The 18200-nt window shown below is 39.0% G+C and overlaps 1 long non-coding RNA gene across 1 annotated transcript in view; it reads right to left on the bottom strand.

Moving 5' to 3' along the window:
• The window catches only part of LOC120408400, a 140649-nt gene extending 135018 nt beyond the window's left edge, over positions 1-5631 (bottom strand). The window contains exons 1-2 of the long non-coding RNA XR_005600671.1: positions 5553-5631; positions 5058-5133 (exon numbers count right to left, since the gene is read on the bottom strand). This is a non-coding gene — a long non-coding RNA (uncharacterized LOC120408400). The remainder of the gene's footprint in view (positions 1-5057; positions 5134-5552) is intronic.
• Positions 5632-18200: the final 12569 nt, after the last annotated feature.

Here is an 18200-nt window from a genome sequence, read left to right as displayed (position 1 = left end):
AAACATTATAGATAAAAAGTAAAGTATTTACAGTAGCATTGGGGTGCTCCATCTATTGTAGTAAGTTGCAGGTCTATTAATTTATTTGAATGTTAAACATATCTTTAGGCACAGGGGTCCTAAAATTACTTAGCTCAGAGAGCCTGACTTTAGCATACATTTAATTATGAAGCAAACCTGAAAAATGTACTCTTAAGTGTGCTGTAGTATTGCTCTGTGTATGTAATTAACTTGATCAATATTAGATTTTATATTTACAGTTAAATGAGATTTTAAACTCAGTAGGCTTCTCAACTGAAATTAACTATTCACTAGTAACAAAATAAGAAATTCTTCACAGTGTCACACAATAACACAGAAGAGATAATTGAATTTCTCCTTTTAGAATTACATCTTTTACCAAATGTTCAGTTTGTTGATGGGAAGGTGTGTAAATGCTTAAAACCGATTGGGCAAAGTCTTTAACATGTACCCTCTAAAAACTTTCATTCTGTCATGGAATTCTTTCCTTTCACCTACTCATGAAAAGTAGTGTTTTCCCCTCATGTTTTCCCCCTTATTTTTAAAAGTGTTACTGTAACTAAGCAGATTCTGCTAGTTTGTGTCATTTTAACATATTTAAATAAATTCATTTCTTGTGAAAAATGTGGGATAGAAAGCCTTTATGTATTCCATGGACATGGTGGCTTTTGTGGCACAGACAAAGAGCACAAATCTATTTCACGCAAGACATTAGGCAGCCAATCAAAAGTGTTTAGCTTATTTCATATTTAAAAAAATTTTTTTTTACCAAGATAGAATTACTTATCAACCTGGATGTTTATTTAATGATCTCACTTCACAGAGGAAAAAACCTCTTTTCTCAACCCTAGCTGTGGTATACCGTATCGTCTACTATAATGTGGTTTACTAAAGAAAGACTAATCTATAATGCATATGTACAAAGATCAAGAGAATGTTGCTACATCTCAGTTAATATATCATTAATATTTTTGCTATATTGAATGTATTATTGTCCGTTCACTGTTCTTCTGAACCATAGTAAACAATTAAAAGCAAGATAAATATTGGGTTGTAATCGCTCCACTAAAGCCATCACTAGTGTTCCTACTGTATTGAACAGGTTTACTGCCAACTGAAACTTGGTATTTTCAATTAACAAGTTCATACAAAATTTCACCCCTACATTTCTTTTTCAAATGAACTCAGAACTCTAACCAGAATGCATCTGAAGCCACTTGGTTGTGCTTTATTTTAGAATAACCATCCTTCACCTTTAAGGGGGACAAAGGTATTTGGCTGGCCAGCCAAATGAAGAGAACAGTGCTTTCTGGGTGCGGGGAGGGAAGGAAAACTGTTGCAAAAGGGTCAGCGTGGTTGCTGACTCATCCCCTAAGAATGCAGGGTTTAAAAGGCGCAGGCTGAAGCAGGACCCTCCCTTCCTTCCCTTTAGGTGGTGAAATACCAAGTTTGGTCAAGACTTGCTGTGGGCATTATGCTAGCTGCCCCTTTTTAGGGTGGGTCTAGGAAGGAATTTTTCCCTTACCACCATATTGGCTTGGGTGCAGTTGGAGTTTTTTCACTTTCCCCACAGCGGGTTCAGAACAGCTCTGTTCATGCATGGCATGATGGGCAGTAAGATATATGTCACAACTCATTATTTAAGTGCGTGGCAGATGTCCAGTGGAAATACTCCATAGGGAAGGTATACAGTGACTGGATTAATGGCATAGAAAAAGAGTTCAAAGGGGGTGTTCATTAAAGGAACGAATGGGGGGTGGTTGGGGAGTCCTATGATTGGTGCGGCGGGGAGCCAACCTTCATTCTTATAGCCCTTCTTAACCCTATGTGGGTGGAGGGGTGGGATGGTAAGGTCCCGCCATGGATTTGCTGGAGGGACCTGGAGGGAAAAAGGGGGAGCTGGTGGAAGTCCCCCTGGGTAATTACAGAATAAACATGAGGTTACCTGCACTGTACACTTATCTGCCAGATAATCCCAGACATCTAATAATAATAAAGTTGTGGCTTGATTAAAGCCAGGTCAAATGTCTCCAGTCCTTCTCTCAATATAGCCAGACAATGGAACCATTGTGTTTTGTATGGTTTCCAGTGAACTATAGATGGACTAAATTTGGAGAAAACATGGTTCAACCTTTGGAGTTAAAATAAAATCCTTAATCAGTTGAGGTGCACCAATAAAGTTTGTTAAGCGTCCCTTACTATGGCACTGATTCTGCAGAGACTCGTACATTTTCATAGTGCTTGGGATAAATGAAGGGGGGGGGGTAGCTCCCTTTTATGGACATCCACCCAGCCAGTTAGCTATAAAGTCCCTCTTGGTGGCTGTTCTCTGCTTGCTTTACTTGTAAAGGGTTAAAAAAGTCCCCAGGTAAAGGAAAGGGGGTGGGTACCTAACCAAAAGAGCCAATGGGAAGGCTAGAACTTTTTAAAATGGGGGGGGGGGGAAGACTTCTTGTGTGTCAGTTGTGTTCTCCAGGAAAGAGGGGAACAGGGAGCAGTTATGCTATGCGAAGCTTTAAGCCAGATATGATCATAAATCATCAGATCATACCTAGAACTACTTATTTGGAACTCCCAAATGTGTAAGTAGATCAGGAATGTTTAGAAAGACACAATTAGGTTTATTTCTTGATTTGTGGACTCCTCTGTGCTAACCCCAAATGCTTTTTGTTTTGCTTGTAACCTTTAAGCAGGACCTCAAGGTTATTCTTGATGTTTAAATTTTGTAAATAGGTTTTTTAAAATCTAGCAAAAGCCTAAGTTCCAGCTGTATTTTCTTTCTTTTTGTTTTTAATAAAATTTACCTTTTTTTAAGAACAGGAGGGATAGCTCAGTGGTTTGAGCATTGGCCTCCTAAACCCAGGGTTGTGAGTTCAATCCTTGAGGAGGCCACTTAGGGATCTGGGGCAAAAATTGGTCCTGCTAGTGAAGGCAGGGGCTGGACTAGATGACCTTTCAAGGTCCCTTCCAGTTCTAGGAGATTGGTATATCTCCAATTATTACCTTTTATTACCTTTTAACAGGATTGGATTTTTGGTGTCCTAAAGGGTTTGTGCATATGTTGTTTAATTAGCTTGTGGCAACAGTTGGTTTCGTTTGTTTTTTCTTTCTCAGCATTTTCCCAGACAGGGATGAAAGGGCTTGAGGGTAGCCCACAGGAAGGGATTCCCAAGTGTGCCTTTCTGGTTTCAAAGGGGTTTGTTTTTTTTTTTGTTTTTTTTGCATTTGGGTGATGGCAGCATCTACCCATCCAAGGTCAGAGAGAAACTATAACCTTGAGAGTTTAATACAAGCCTGGAGTGGCCAGTATTAATTTTTAGAATCCTTGCGGGCCCCCACCTTCTGCACTTGAAGTGCCAGAGTGGGAATCAGCCTTGACAGTGCTTGTCAAAAAATTTTTTTTTAATTGAAAATTGGGATTTTGAGTAAGTGAATGTGTTTTGCAAAAATATTGCTGATTTCCACAGGAAAAAACTGATTGTTAGGTCAAAGCCCACAAAACTGATTTGTTAATCCAAAATATTTCAATTCAGATAGACACTCACAATGGAAGTGGGAGCTATAGTTAGATTGCCTCATCACTCCTTTGTCTTCTATGGGCCAAGCTGCCCAAGTGGACTTCATCTCCCCTGATATACCATTGGAGATGCAGTCCAATCAGGAAGCCCAGACCATTGATGAGAGTGGGTACATGAGACATTGAAGCTACAATTCCTATGAAGAAAAGTGGCAGACTTTCCAAACTGAAGTGTTTCATTTCAAGGCTTTTTCTTCTGAGAAGGCAATTTTCTGAAGAAAGAAACCCCCTATGTCTTCACTCTAATTCCTAACTTTAAGCCTATGAGTAGGCCTATTGAATTCAATGGGACTGATCACATGCTTAAATACAGCATGTGCTTAAGTCCTGCAAGATCAAAGCCTATGATTTTAACCCTTTCATTACCTTTTTCTGTGTTTGTGTACAGTGGTTGGGGTCCCTAAGGGCTACTGTAATGCAAAATAAAAATAGATTTAATTGCAGACTGCCCCTATGAGGGCAATGGAGCAGGATTGCAGAAACACCTAACAATAGTTTACTTTCTCCCCTATGATCTGAAGTCAAATAGTTCCATTTGCTCACAAACTAAAGATTCAAATTGGGAAGGGAGATAGGAAGAGATGTTTGATTTAGTTGAGGATTGGTCCTGCTTTGAATTGGACTAGATGACCTCCTGAGGTCCATTCCAGCCCTGATATTCTATGCCTAAAAAGGAAAAATGGACGTACATCAAGATAGAAGCTGGAAATTCTCCCCAAATGATGAGTCAACTTGTAGTCTTCTTATACAAGGTCAAATTTTCTCAGGTACACATGTGAAAATCCAAAGTAAATCAGTTGAATAAGCATATGCAACTCTTACTTCAAGTCTGAATTTGCCCTTCCACTAAATTGGAGAGTTTCTTTAAAAATAATCAGAGGCCACATGATGTAGTGGATCAGACATTCAGGAGACCTAGGTTCTATTCCCATTCTGCCACTGACCTGCTGTATGACTTTGAGTAAGTAACTTCACCTCTCTGCATCTGTTTCATCTCCCATGTTTTGTCTATTTAAACTGTAAGCTCTTCATAGCAGGGACTACCTCTCTTTTGTGTTTGTACAATGCCTATCATAACAGGGTCCTGATCTCAATTGGGGGCTAAACACTACTGGAGTACAATAAAAACAATTTTTGGATTTAATTTGTAATTTGATAGTCCCTGCTTTTCTTGCTTGAAAGCAGGAGTATGAACTTTGCTGTGATGGCAGCATAAAGAGACAACTGGACAGAAAGTATCATACCTTTCCCTAATAAAAATGCATACATAGTGCCTTTAACAAGCCCTTTTAATGACACTATTTAAATATAAAAACTTCAGCTAGCTAGTTCTACAGATATAACAGAACCAATGGATGTTTGAGCACAAGCCCCATTCACTTAAACCCAAGAGGACTACTCATTCAAAAAAGGAACTATAAGCATTCTATAAAGAAAGAAATATAGAAGAATAACTTACAAGTAGGTCCTCATGGTGGTGACTATATAGAATGCTTTGGAGTATCTCTGTAAGCCATGTCTTCTACTCTCCTTTCCTGAAAAGGGAGAAGGATTTTTTAAAAAAATGCAAAGAAGCTTGATGTGTAACAGGTGTAGGGCCAACTTCATGGCTATTGTAAACAGGTGTAATTCCCATTGAAATGTAGCCTTTTAAATCAGGACTGAGTTAAGTGTAAATAAACTTAAAATGGACATTTTTATGATACTTTTATTTACCATTCATACCATCTATGATCCTAAGCACTTACTGACAGAGGCTGCTAACATAATATGGATTTTTCTCTCAAGAAACAAGTTACATAGCATAGAAACAAAATTAGAAGCAAATGCCAGATCAGAACACTCTCAAGCATTATGCTAAAAGTTCATTTAGAATCCAAATCTAGATCCAGATCATTTTGTAACTCAGAACTATCTTTATGTAGGACTAAACCAAACCTCTGAGTCTTAATACCTTCAAATCTGAGCAGCTGGAGAATTCATAATCTGAAGTTTGTAGCTCAGGCTTATTTCAAAAGGAAGCAAGAAAACCCTACTTAACCAGAATCCTGTAAATTGATTTAATAATACCCCACACCTTTCACTGCTCAACTCCACTCTTTCACCATCTTCCCACCAATGAGCGATTTTGGTAGTTATCCCTAGTGTAAATCCTTAGCTTTCAGATAGGAGTCTGGCCTTATTACCTAAAGCCTTTTCACCTGGGTAGGTGTGGGCCCCCAGATACTTCAGCAAGCATTTGACTGACTGATTAAGCCAGGGTAGAGCCTTTGCATTCCATCATGTGGAAAATTAGGCATATAGTTAACAAGATTTACTTATAATTCAGCTTCACCAAGAGAACTATATGGTTTTTCATAGAATAGGTTCAGAGCACCCACTAAAGATTTGCTACAATAATAAAAACAGCACCACTGGACACAGTGCCAAGGAATGACATTCAGGTTCTACATACTAATTAAGCCACAACAGGATGTACATTAGTAGGCTCTTCATGAATTTATTAAGATGGTTGATGAGAGAAAGCTGCTAGAAGAGGCAGCTGGGATCTCTCCCTGGTATGGGGCAGAAATAGGGATTGCTGCACTGAGGGAGAAATAGAGGGAAAGGGGCCCAGAGGGGGCCAGCACCCTACTGGGGCCAGAACTGTGCAGGGGAGACCCCACATACACATATGCTCCTGGGGGGCACTAGGCCCCAGAAAGTGTCTCCCCTCACTATCCCACTATGTGGGCATGGGAGTAAGCAGCAAAGAGTTAGCCACAATCTTCAGCGAGCTGGAGCAGAAGCACTCAAAACAGGGATCCTTAGTCTTAGGAGAATTTTCTGTAGTTTTGACTTTCTCTTCCTTGTGCTGATTGGCTGTTTGCTCCAACCATCCCTTTCCCTTTCACAGTCTCTTCACCTCAATTTCACTCCCACACCTGCTTCTCTTAATCTCTCCCTGACCCCCTCACCTGCCTTTCCTTTCTATTTAGCTGATCTCCTCCTAAGTAAACTATCCCTCCCACTCTCCCGTTTAAAAAAAAATTGAAACTAATATGATATTTGTCACTATCACATGGTTCACTCTGCTTGTGTGTTATATCCCTTACTCCCACACCCTGTCTCTGTCTTGTCTATTTAGACAGTAAGCTCTTTGGGACAGAGACTGTCTTCTTATTCTATTTGTTACAACACTTAGCATAATAAACACAGATGAACCTGGTATGTTGGGGATGAGTCAACATGGCTTTTGTAACTGGTAAGGCATGATTTCCCACCTATTGGAATTCTTTTAGGGGTGTGATGTCAAGTGCTACCTCTGGCCAAGGCCTAGGTATTAGCTGAGAACTGACAGACTCACAGCTGAAAGCCAGACTTGCTCACTTGTATGTTAGTATAATTCAAAGTCTATTTTAAATGCATAAGCATGTGTTTAGACTTCATGAAAAATTGGTGGGATGTTTTCACTTATCTGTACCCTGTTATAATGTAACAGCAAACATTTGCACAGTGCTGGTGTTAGACTTGCAGGATCCCAGGGCAGAAATTAAGGAGTAGGCCCCCACGGAAGGCATGTGTGATAGTTTTGGGGGGCAGAGCCAGCACTGTGTGTGGAGGCATTGACTCTAACCCACAGGCTGGGCAGCCCAGTGAGTCGGTGGTGGAGGCAGTAATTGTCCTGCTTGCCATCCTGTAACTCGGGCCCTGCTTTTGCTTTGTATATACCCCAGTAATTAAATAACTCATCAAAATGAAAGATGCTTGTGTAATAGAAATGAAGAACTTTAACAGGAAAGTGTTAATGCTGGTACATTGAAAACAAGTGGTTATTGTGTATGAGATCAAAGTCTCTAAGTGCATTCCTTTTTTCTGGCCATGAAGAAAGAACCCACGTCAGCTTAGTTTCTGTGAGACGAATCTATAAATATGGACATAAGGAAAAACTCTTCTTCTCTGGACTATTTGGATTCTAAAAGGGCATATTAACTGAACAAGAAGACCGCGATCCCCAGAGTTACTGTAATCCTAAAAGACTTTTGGGCAGATTACTACCTCTTTGCTATCTTTTGAAAGTATAGACTGTGACTCACCTGTACGTATATTTTACCTGCTTTAACCTATCAGTAACACTCATTCCTTTTTCTTAGCTAATAAACATTTAGTTGGTTTAATAAAGAATTAGCTACAACAATTGTCTGAGGTCTGGGATTCAAATCAACCTGGGTGAACAACTGGTCTCTTGGGAGTGGGCATAACCTGAATATTTTGTGATTTTAGTGTAAATGACCATTTAACACATAGTGCAGCTTGGCTGAGTGCCAAGATAGACTGCAGTGTCTACGAAGACTGTATGTGACTCCATTATAAGACTATTGTTGTATTTTGAGAGTTCACATTTGGTACTGGATTGGTGAAATCTATATTATAATCTAAATGATAGAACACACCATCAGTTGGAGTTTCTGCCCTGCTTTCTGACAGTCTGTCCTGAAGTTGGCACTCAGGGTTGGGAGCCACTTCAGATAGCATGACTGGGGGTCAACAAACACCTGGACAAAGCTGATCCTGTGGATATAAAGCACTTTGGACTTTTAGGAAACCTTTTGACAAGGTCCCCACAAAACGCTTTTAAGAAAAGTATGTTATGGGATAAGAGGGAAGGCCCTCTCATGGATCAATAACTGGTTAAAAGATAGGAAACAAAGAGTAGAAATAAAAAGTCACTTTTTGCAGTGGAAAGGCAGATAGTGGGGTCCCTCAAGGATCAGTACTGAGACGAGTGCTGTTCAAAATATTCATAAGTGATCTGGACAAAGGGGTGAACAGTGAGGTGGCAAAGTTTGCAGATGAGAGTAAATAATGCAAAATAGTTAAGTCCAAAGATGACTGCAGGTTACAAAGGAATCTCAGAAAACTGGGTGACCAGGCAACAAAATGGCAGATGAAATTCAATGTTGATAAATGCAAAGTAATGCACATTGGAAAAAATAATCCCAACTAGTCATATAAAATGATGGGGTGTAGATTAGTTGTTACCACTCAAGAAAGAGATCTTGGAGTCATTGTGGATAGTATTCTGAAAACATCTGTTCAATGTGCAGTCAAAAAGCTAACAGAATGTTAGGAACCATTAGGAAAAGGATAGATAGTAAGACAGAAAATATAGTAATGGAATATATAGATCCATTGTCTACCCACACCTTGAACACTGCATGTTATTCTGGTCACCCTATCTCAAAAAAGATATATTAGAATTGGAGAAAAGTACAGAGAAGGGTCACAAAAATGAATATTGGTGGGGAAAGCTTCCATGTGAGGAGAGAGAAAAAAGATTGGGACTGTTCAGTTTAGAAAAGAGATGACTGAGGATAGAAATGATAGAGGCCAATAAAACCATAAATGATGTGAAGAAAGTGAATAAAGAAGTGTTATCTACCGCTTCACATAACATATGAACCAGGGGTCACCCATTGAAATCAATATACAGCATGTTTAAAACAAACATAAAGAAGTACTTCTTCACACAACTCACAGTTGAACTGTGGAACTCATTCTCAGGGGATGTTGTAAAAGCCAAAAGTATAATTTTGTTCAAAAAAAGAATTAGATAAGTTCATGGTGGATTGATTCATCAATGACTATTAGCCAAAATGGTCAGGGATGCAACTCCATGATTTGGGTGTTCTGAAACCTCCAACTGCTAGAAGCTAGGACTGGACAACCGCGTAGATCACTTGATAAATTGCACTGTTCTGTTCACTCTGAAGCATCTGGCACCAGCCCCTGTTGGAAGGCAGGATACTGGGCTAGATAGATCATTGGTCTGACCCAGTATGGCCATACTTATGTAATGGGGTCCTGGACCATGCTTAGAGCTCCTAGGCACTGTTGTAATACTAATTAATAATAATTACAATGGCTTCCACTGAACTATCCTTTATGCCCCTTTGCCTACATAAGCCTTCAGAGATCTTGTTAAAAACTGAACATTTTTATTGGTAATAAATGGCCAATGGGCCACTGGGCCATTGGAAAAGCATGCTGCCAATTGAACTTTACTTGACATAGAAATGTGCCAGGTTTTTAGCACATCAAAATAGTATGGCACGTGCATGCCAAAAACTAAAAAAAAACCCTGTATATTTAAAAAAACCTCTCAATTTGAGTAACATTTTAGGGCTAAATAAAGGACAATCAGTAATTCGGTCCTTCCATTCTTCCCTCAGACCCACAAGAACTTCATACATCCTGACCCCACATACATAATGGTCACACTCGTTTCACTGATTATCAGCCCTTAGACACCCACATGAAGAAGGGGCAAGATCTGCCTCTTAGAAATATTGTTTACTAAAAAGATTTTGGTTGCAGTGATTATACGAATAATATATTAGTAATGAAAACTTCAAACTAATATTTGCATTGCTACCATATATGTGGGAATTTACAAGGTCTATTTTCACTGTTTATTTTCTTTAAAAGAAGAAAGAATTACTTTATCCATTTCCTAGTAGCCTGGAAACCTCTTACACAGAAGACAAATATTTGCCTAGCATTTCTTCATCTTGTGTTTGTGATTATGTCATGGAAGATTAAGCTGTATCTGACACAAAAGTCTCTGGCTTGACTAGAACTCATTGAAAAATTTCTAAACTAAAAAGGGACACCTTTCCTTTGCAATAAAATGTCCAATTTTCCAACCACCTCTATTCCTGACCCTGGGAAGCTGTTTAAGCCTCCTAGGTTATGCAGTCACAAAAGACATTTCCCATTCTGAGAGGATATTCCCCCTCAACAGCAGCCACATCTTACAAATTCCTAGATTCCAACTTTGCATCTCTACAGTCACCTTCCTTACCCTACAGATGCTCACCATGACACCAATCAGTCATTAGCACAGGTTATACATATCACTTGACTTGATTTCCAGCAAGGGTTAAATTAATTCTATATACATTTATTTAAATTACTATAAAGTCACCATAACTAGTTCTTGCAACTGAAAGCATATTCTCTGTGACAAGGCAGGAGCTGCTTTAATCCACATTAGGAAACAGCTATGGGGAGCTGAAAGAGCATAACACCTAGACTGGTTAATTTCTAAAGGTTCCCTCTTATACTTTTCCATACTGTGGCCTGAACCATTACTGATCTCTGCTTCATTTATCTGCCATGGGGTCTTGGGGGACAGAGCTATAACTTATCCAGTTATTCCATTGCAGAAGTAAAGATCTACAGAGTTTTGGATACACTTTAACCCTCTTGAGAAGGTCTGATTCCTGAAGAACATAGCACAGAACCAGTGAGCCCTCTGTTGGACAAATACAATGAAATTCCTCTCACTAGTTTTAAGAAAACTGTTAAATTTTGTGTATCATCCTTGGCTGGTTTGTGCCATTTCCATGACAGTTACTCTAACACAGGGGTCACTAACCTTTCAGAAGTGGTGTGCTGAGTCTTCATTTATTCACTCTAATTTAAGGTTTTGCGTGCCAGTAATACATTTTAACATTTTTAGAAGGTGTCTTTCTATAAGTCAATAACTAAACTATTGTTGTATGTAAAGTAAATAAGGTTTTTAAATGTTTAAGAATCTTCATTTAAAATTACATTAAAATGCAGAGCCCCCTGGACCAGTGGCCAGGACCCAGGCAGTGCGAGTTTCACTGAAAATCAACTCGGCACGCATGCCATAGGTTGCCTACCCCTGCTCTAACATAGATTAGGTAAATATTGAATTAACTTCAGGGTAAGGACTAAGGAGGAAGGAAACCCAACCAATGAAAGGAAATTCCATGTCTGTTCTGAAATAACTCATTTGATCTTATTAAGTCAGAAATTTGAGAGATTGGACCAGAATTCAACCAAACTTGGATATGTCAAGGTGTATCTGTCCCAAGGTGAGGATTAATTGAGACATAGACCAATATATAACACAATTATCCAACCACAAAATCTGCATTGTGGTTAGCAGTGGTATTATAAAGACAAATGTACTTTATATGACAGCTTAACAAAGGTCAAAACTCAACCAATAGGGAATTGAAATATGACTTTTTAACTTGAATCAATACTAATGGTATGTTTTGCAAAGATCTCATTTTGCCAACTAGATTTAGGCTTCTGAGCCCTAACTTTAGTAGGGCTTGTTCGTCTCTGGCAAAAGAAAGAAAGGAACATAATTAAACCTTTGAAGTTCTGAAAATATAATTTCATGGGAAATTAAACACTGAACAGACCTACCTTATCCAAGCAGATTATTTCAGTTTGATTCCAAAAAATGTTGTGAGAAAATTACACTTGTATGATTTAGGATTACTTACAGAGACACTGTCAGCTCACATTTGGCCCCAAATTAAGATTCTCTTAACAGAACAATCTTTTACAAAACCTAATACCACTAAAAATGTTTCCAGGGACTTTTTTTTTAAAGTTAAGTAGAAACCGTTTTTTTAAGGAACCAAACATTGTCCAGCAGTGCTTGCAACCCAAACATTAGGTCAGTAAGAACCTGACAGTGATACTGTTATAAATATATGAAAGTAAAAAAAAAGTCTAACATTAAGTGAAATAGAACTAATTAGATTTTGGTAATCTGTGATAGAGAATTTCCTGAATCAGTTAACAATGACAACAAAGCTCTGGGAATCAAGCATTATTTATCAGATCAGTTTTTTTATTCATAACATGTTGGGCTTTGCTTCAGGATAATTTAGTATGAAGATATACAGCTAGTAGATCTGCACCAAACCCTCATATTTTACCCACATGAAATGAAAAATGCAATTCTGCTATATAGGAGCTAAGAACATGCCTCTAATGAAAATAATGGGAACATAAGAAAGGCCATATTGGGTCAAACCAATGTCCATCTAGCCCAGTATCCTGTCTTCCAACAGTGGCCCATGCCAGGTGCCCCAGAGGGAATTAACAGAACAGGTTATCATCAAGTGATCCATCCCCTGTCGCCCATTCCCAGCTTCTGGCAAACAGAGGCTAGGGACACAATCCCTGCCCATCCTGGCTAATAGCCATTGGTGGACCTATCCTCCATGAACTTATCTAGTTCTTTTTGAACCCTGTTATACTCTTGGCCTTCACAACATCCTCTGGCAAGGAGTTCCACAGGTTGACTGTGCGTTGTGTGAAGAAATATTTCCTTTTCTTTGTTTTAAATCTGCTGCCTATTAATTTCATTCGGTGACCTCTAGTTCTAGTGTTATGAGGAGTAAATAACACTCCCCTAATTACTTTTTCGATACCAGTCATGATTTTATAGACCTCCATACCACCCCCCTTAGCCATCTCTTTTCCAAACTGAAAAGTCTCAGTCTTACTAATCTCTCCTCATATGGAAGCATTCCGTACCTGTAATCATTTTTGTTGCCCTTTTCTGAATCTTTTCCAATTCCAATATATCTTTTTTGAGATGGGGTGACAACATCTGTATGCAGCATTCAAGATGTGGGCATACCATGGATTTATATAGAGGCAATATGATATTTTCTGTCTTATTATCTAACCCTTTCTTAATGATGCCCAACATGCTGTTCACTTTTTTGACTGCTTCTGCACATCGAGTGGATGTTTTTAGAACACTATCCACAATGACTCCAAGATCTCTTTCTTGAGTGGTAACAGCTAATTTAGACCCCATCATTTTATATGTATAGTTGGGATTATGTTTTCCTTGAGCAATAGTCTGAGCTGGAAAACTGCATTCGATGTATTCAGAATACTCCTTTCTCTTCTTTATTGTGAGTGAAGTGTATTAATGGTTTCACTCTTCTGAAAGCTGGGCAAGACACTTTTTTTCATCAAGCCTCATTCACACCAGCAGTTAAACCATGTTAGTGTATTCATTATTAAAGGTGGTTTGAAGAACATTTTAACATATGAAATTGTTCCATCTGCTAACAGAATAATATCCTTCAGAGCAGACTTCTATATGGTGAAAGTGCCTAATTAGTATGTTCTATCTACAGAGAGGCTTAAACCATGTTTGCAGAAACATTCTTATGTAATTGCATTTGTTTGGCTAGTGTAGACTGGGCAAAATCACTTTGAAAACCATGTTCTATACTTAGGTCATTGTAAGAACATAAGGACTTAGGACTGGAAGATACTCCTGGGTCATCAAACCCAGTCCCCTGCTAATGCAGGCAACCATGCCATATAATTGTGTTCACAAATTTATCAAGCTCCATCTTAAAACCAGTTAGGTTTCTTGCCCCCACAACTCCTATTGGAAGGTTGTTCCAAAACCTCACATGTCTGATGGTTACAAACTTTCTAATTTCCAGCCTAAATTTACTGATGGCCAGTTAAGACACATTTATTATCATGCCAACTTGTCTTCTCTCTCCCTGTTGTTAACACCCATGACTCTCTGCAAAATAAGTTATTTACTTATTCCCATAATACAAGAACTAGGGGTCACCAAATGAAATTAATAGGCAGCAGGTTTAAAACAAATAAAAGGAAGTTCTTCTTCACACAGCGCACAGTCAACTTGTGGATCTCCTTACCTGAGGAGGTTGTGAAGGCTAGGACTATAACAATGTTTAAAAGGGGACTGGATAAATTCATGGTGGCTAAGTCCATAAATGGCTATTAGCCAGGATGGGTAAGAATGGTGTCCCTAGCCTCTGTTCGTCAGAGGATGGAGATGGATGGCAGGAGAGAGATCACTTGATCATTGCCTGTTAGGTTCACTCCCTCTGGGGCACCTGGCATTGGCCACTGTCGGTAGACAGATACTGGGCTAGATGGACCTTTGGTCTGACCCGGTACGGTCTTTCTTATGTTCTTATGTTCTTACCTCTATTTATGCTTTATGAAAGTGCAGCTTTATGAATGACTCAAATTCACTAAAATGTAGTAGAGCCATATCTCAGAGAGGACTTCCAGTGCATTTCACCAAGATTAAATAACATTTGCACTTGCAATGCTAAAGACAAACCACTCCTCCCGGGCTCGTTTGTTCTGATTCTAGTTCCATTAACTCCCATTTAAAGCTGATTTAACTCCATGGATTTATTTGATTTATTCTGGTTTAACCAAGAGCAGATTTTGGCCCAATTGTCTTTGTACGTGGAGGAGTGGATGGATGCTATATTTAAATACTTCAGTGAAGTTGTGCCCCCTTACACTAGAGTTGAATCTATCTAGCTTTTATATTGTAACAAATAAAACATTCAATTTCTCATGAAAAATGCTGATTAAGGGTATGCGATATTATAGAAGTCAAATGTATGATCTTGTGACTGTCATATAGAATATGACATGTTTAAAATGATAATTTTACACTGTTTTTATAGCAAATTTAAATAATGTGTTTTAGACCAAAATACCTGAACCTTAGGCCTGGTCTAAACTAGGAAATGAGCTGGTTTGGATGATAAGTCTCAATTTTTGTGCTTTAACTTTTTAATGTTTAATCTCTTAGCAGTTGTGGGCCAGGCCTGTGGAGTGCATTCAGGCCAAAGCAGTATCTGAGTGTGGGGTTGAAACTTTGGGCCTCATTTAAAGATGAACTAATTGTGTTTCTCTTTAAGATCCTAGGACAAACATGGTGAGGGCATAAGGTAAGCTGTTATCAGGTGCTGGTGGGTATATCCTTTTACACACACACACCGGACACATATTGGCCAATAGTTCCTCCCTACCCTCCCCCCCAGGTATTTTATAGGGCTGTGGAATGGATAGGGATGACAAGTGGTATCTGGAGGCATGGCAAGGTAAGGATTGTGTTTTGTTTTTATTTAATCTAGTGTTGGTTGGAGGGCTGTTGGAAGGATTTATCTTGGGGTAGCCTAGCATAGTTCATATGTCTGTCTGTGTGTTCAGTAATTTTTAAATCCTAGCCCTGCTGTAGGTAGGGCTTTCATGGAGTATGGACTGCCTACTAGACTCATCTGGGAATATATCACTTAATCAATTCCATGCCATTGCAGAGGTCTCAGATACTGGAAGCACCTCAGTGTCTCCTGTTCTCTGTGGCACACCGTTTAGTCTCTTGAGGACTGAAATGCTTTAGTTTAACTAAATGATATCAACATAGAGGCATTTGGGTGAAATTTAATAACCTGTGATACACAGGAGTTCAGACTAGGTGATCTAATGGTTCCTTCTGGCTTTTAACTCTATGAAAGTGTGGAAGTTTTAGAATAACCTGCTTTGAGGAAGGGTGGTTGTCTCACGTCCTGAAACATGAGGATTTCTATTCCCTCCAAAGGTCTTGGTTACTGTTTTGAACTCTGGATGCCTTTGTTATCCATATAACTGTTCAATCCTATTTTGAAGAGAAAATACAATTAGATAGTGATGCTTCTGCTGTCATACACCCTTAGTTTTTCCTCCAAGGGGAAGAGGCAGTTTTTACATGCCATCAATAGAGGTTCCAGTGTAGTAACCAATGAGATAAGGCACTGAATATGCTTCCGTCCCAACCAGTGCCATGTCTTTGAGCTGCTCCAGTCTGCTATGGCCACTATCTGGTGGAAGAGTGTTTGCACTGCCACAGCCTCCTCCATCAGGATTTTCCACCTCTGGGAATCTGACCCAGGATTGACACTGGCACACAGGACAGCCTCTGGCATGACACTCACATTTGGCAGCCTTGTGTGCTTTCCTGCAGCCCAGCTAGATCCTCGGGCATTCAGCTGGGCTCTGCACTGGGACTTTAGTTGTGCCAGGGGCCCCTGCAGGCAGCCAGGAGGCTTCTCTGTTTCCTGTCTTGTTGCTCCCTTGTTGGATCCCAGCAAGGAAGGAGCAGCCAGGAGGACAGGTGGAATGAGGAGGTAGTGGCAATAGCAGCAGCAAGAGCAGACTGACTGTCTGAGACAGAAGCTGAGGCCTCCCACATGTAAATCATGCAGGGAAATCTCAGCTGCTTGTTATCACACAGTAACCCCATCCTCTGCCAGACCTGAGATCTACCCCACCAGAAAGACCTTTCCCAAGTCCCTAACACCAGGAAGACCCCAGCCAACAGTCCTCCAGACAAACTCCAGACTGTTATCAGCGCACACACACGCACTCACACACACACGTCTTCTTTTCTCAAGACTTAAACATGCCATTTTTTTTAGCCATCACTCATAGGTTAGGTTTTCTAAACTTTTGTAATTTTTGTTGCCCTCCTCTAGAATCTCTCCTATTTGGTCCCATCTTTCTTAAGATGTAGTGCCCAGAACGGTTACACACATTTCCTTCGACAGACATATACCAACAGTATAATTTAAATCATAAAAAAACTATCCCATGTGATGGTAAGAGACAATAAAAACATTTAAATATTGCCAACATAAAAAAAATCTATAGTACAAATGATGCACTTATCAATTGTAATACATTATGTTTTCTGTCTCATTTCAGAAGGTATTATGGTAATAATTTTGGATTTTAGCCAAGTGCTCAGCAGAAGATTTTTAACATCCTCTGAATAGACACATTTAGTAGCTTTTAACTGTACAGAGCACTACTCTTATCAGTGAGTAGCAGGAAAATGATTAATACACTATACAAATTTACACTTGGTCTTCTTTAGGTGAAAAGGAAGGCATCACTAAGGGCTGAAATTTCTAATTATATAAGAGGATACACAAGACAGGAGCTCACAGACGTCAGATGCATATTTTGTAGGTCTACATAACAGATGGTGGTGTCTGGCAACATCTTTTTAAAAAAAACAGACAAATATTGTTATAAAAATATACAGAGTACATTTTTAATTACTGAATGAAACATGTGGAAGAATTAGGGGTCCACAGGAAATTAGAGTCATGATGTTGGGTATATTGGAGCAATAATTTTGTATGAAATCTAATTATTTAGGATTCTGTCATTCTCATATTGCTTTCCTCTTTGAGACATATCAGCATGTTCATGTCTTTACTGAGATCTATCTTAAATAGATACAGCCTGAACCCATACATTTTTGATACATTTAATTTATACTGTAGTGTATTGAGATATTCTGTACATCACATTTTTACCTCATCCCGACCCATTATTGCTAAAAAGAATTACTATTATCAGTCACAAAGGGAATTTTTCCCATGTAACCAAAGTACTCTGAAGGTAGAATCCTTTGTAGACCTATGCTTTTGAGTGACAAGTTCTTACACATGCCTCATTAGAAGTCAACTGAATTAGCATATTCTGCTGGTTTGTAGAAAGTAACCGTAGTTAGTCTGTAAACCTGACCTTGATGAATTCTACCAGAAAAATACAGTATTTTTGTGGATCAAGTTAAAGTATTATATTTATGTTCAAGACTAAGTAAATCAGATGCATTTGGACACTTTTGTTGTTGAATAAGTACTTCATACTCTTTCCCGGAGATATCACTCCTTTCCAATATAGTTCAAAAGTGTGGCATTAGAGTGAGTTGGAGTGAAAATGGGCAAAGTTTGAATTCCAAACTACAAGTATGTACCTCTGTACACAGTAGTATTTCCAAAGCCTGCAGGAAGAGGTAAATGGGTGAGCTGTGTCCATCAGATTGAAGGGAACTATCTAATCTCCTTCTTAAACAATGATTTAAGTAAGTCAAAATAGACTAGGACTCAGAGCTTTAGGGGACAAAGAGGTGAAGGCACAAGATTTATCT

The sequence above is a fragment of the Mauremys reevesii genome, linkage group 6, assembly GCF_016161935.1.
Source record: "Mauremys reevesii isolate NIE-2019 linkage group 6, ASM1616193v1, whole genome shotgun sequence".
NCBI lineage: Eukaryota > Metazoa > Chordata > Testudines > Geoemydidae > Mauremys > Mauremys reevesii.
Note: the sequence above shows the minus strand (reverse complement) of the source record. Positions and strands in the feature narration are given on the sequence as shown.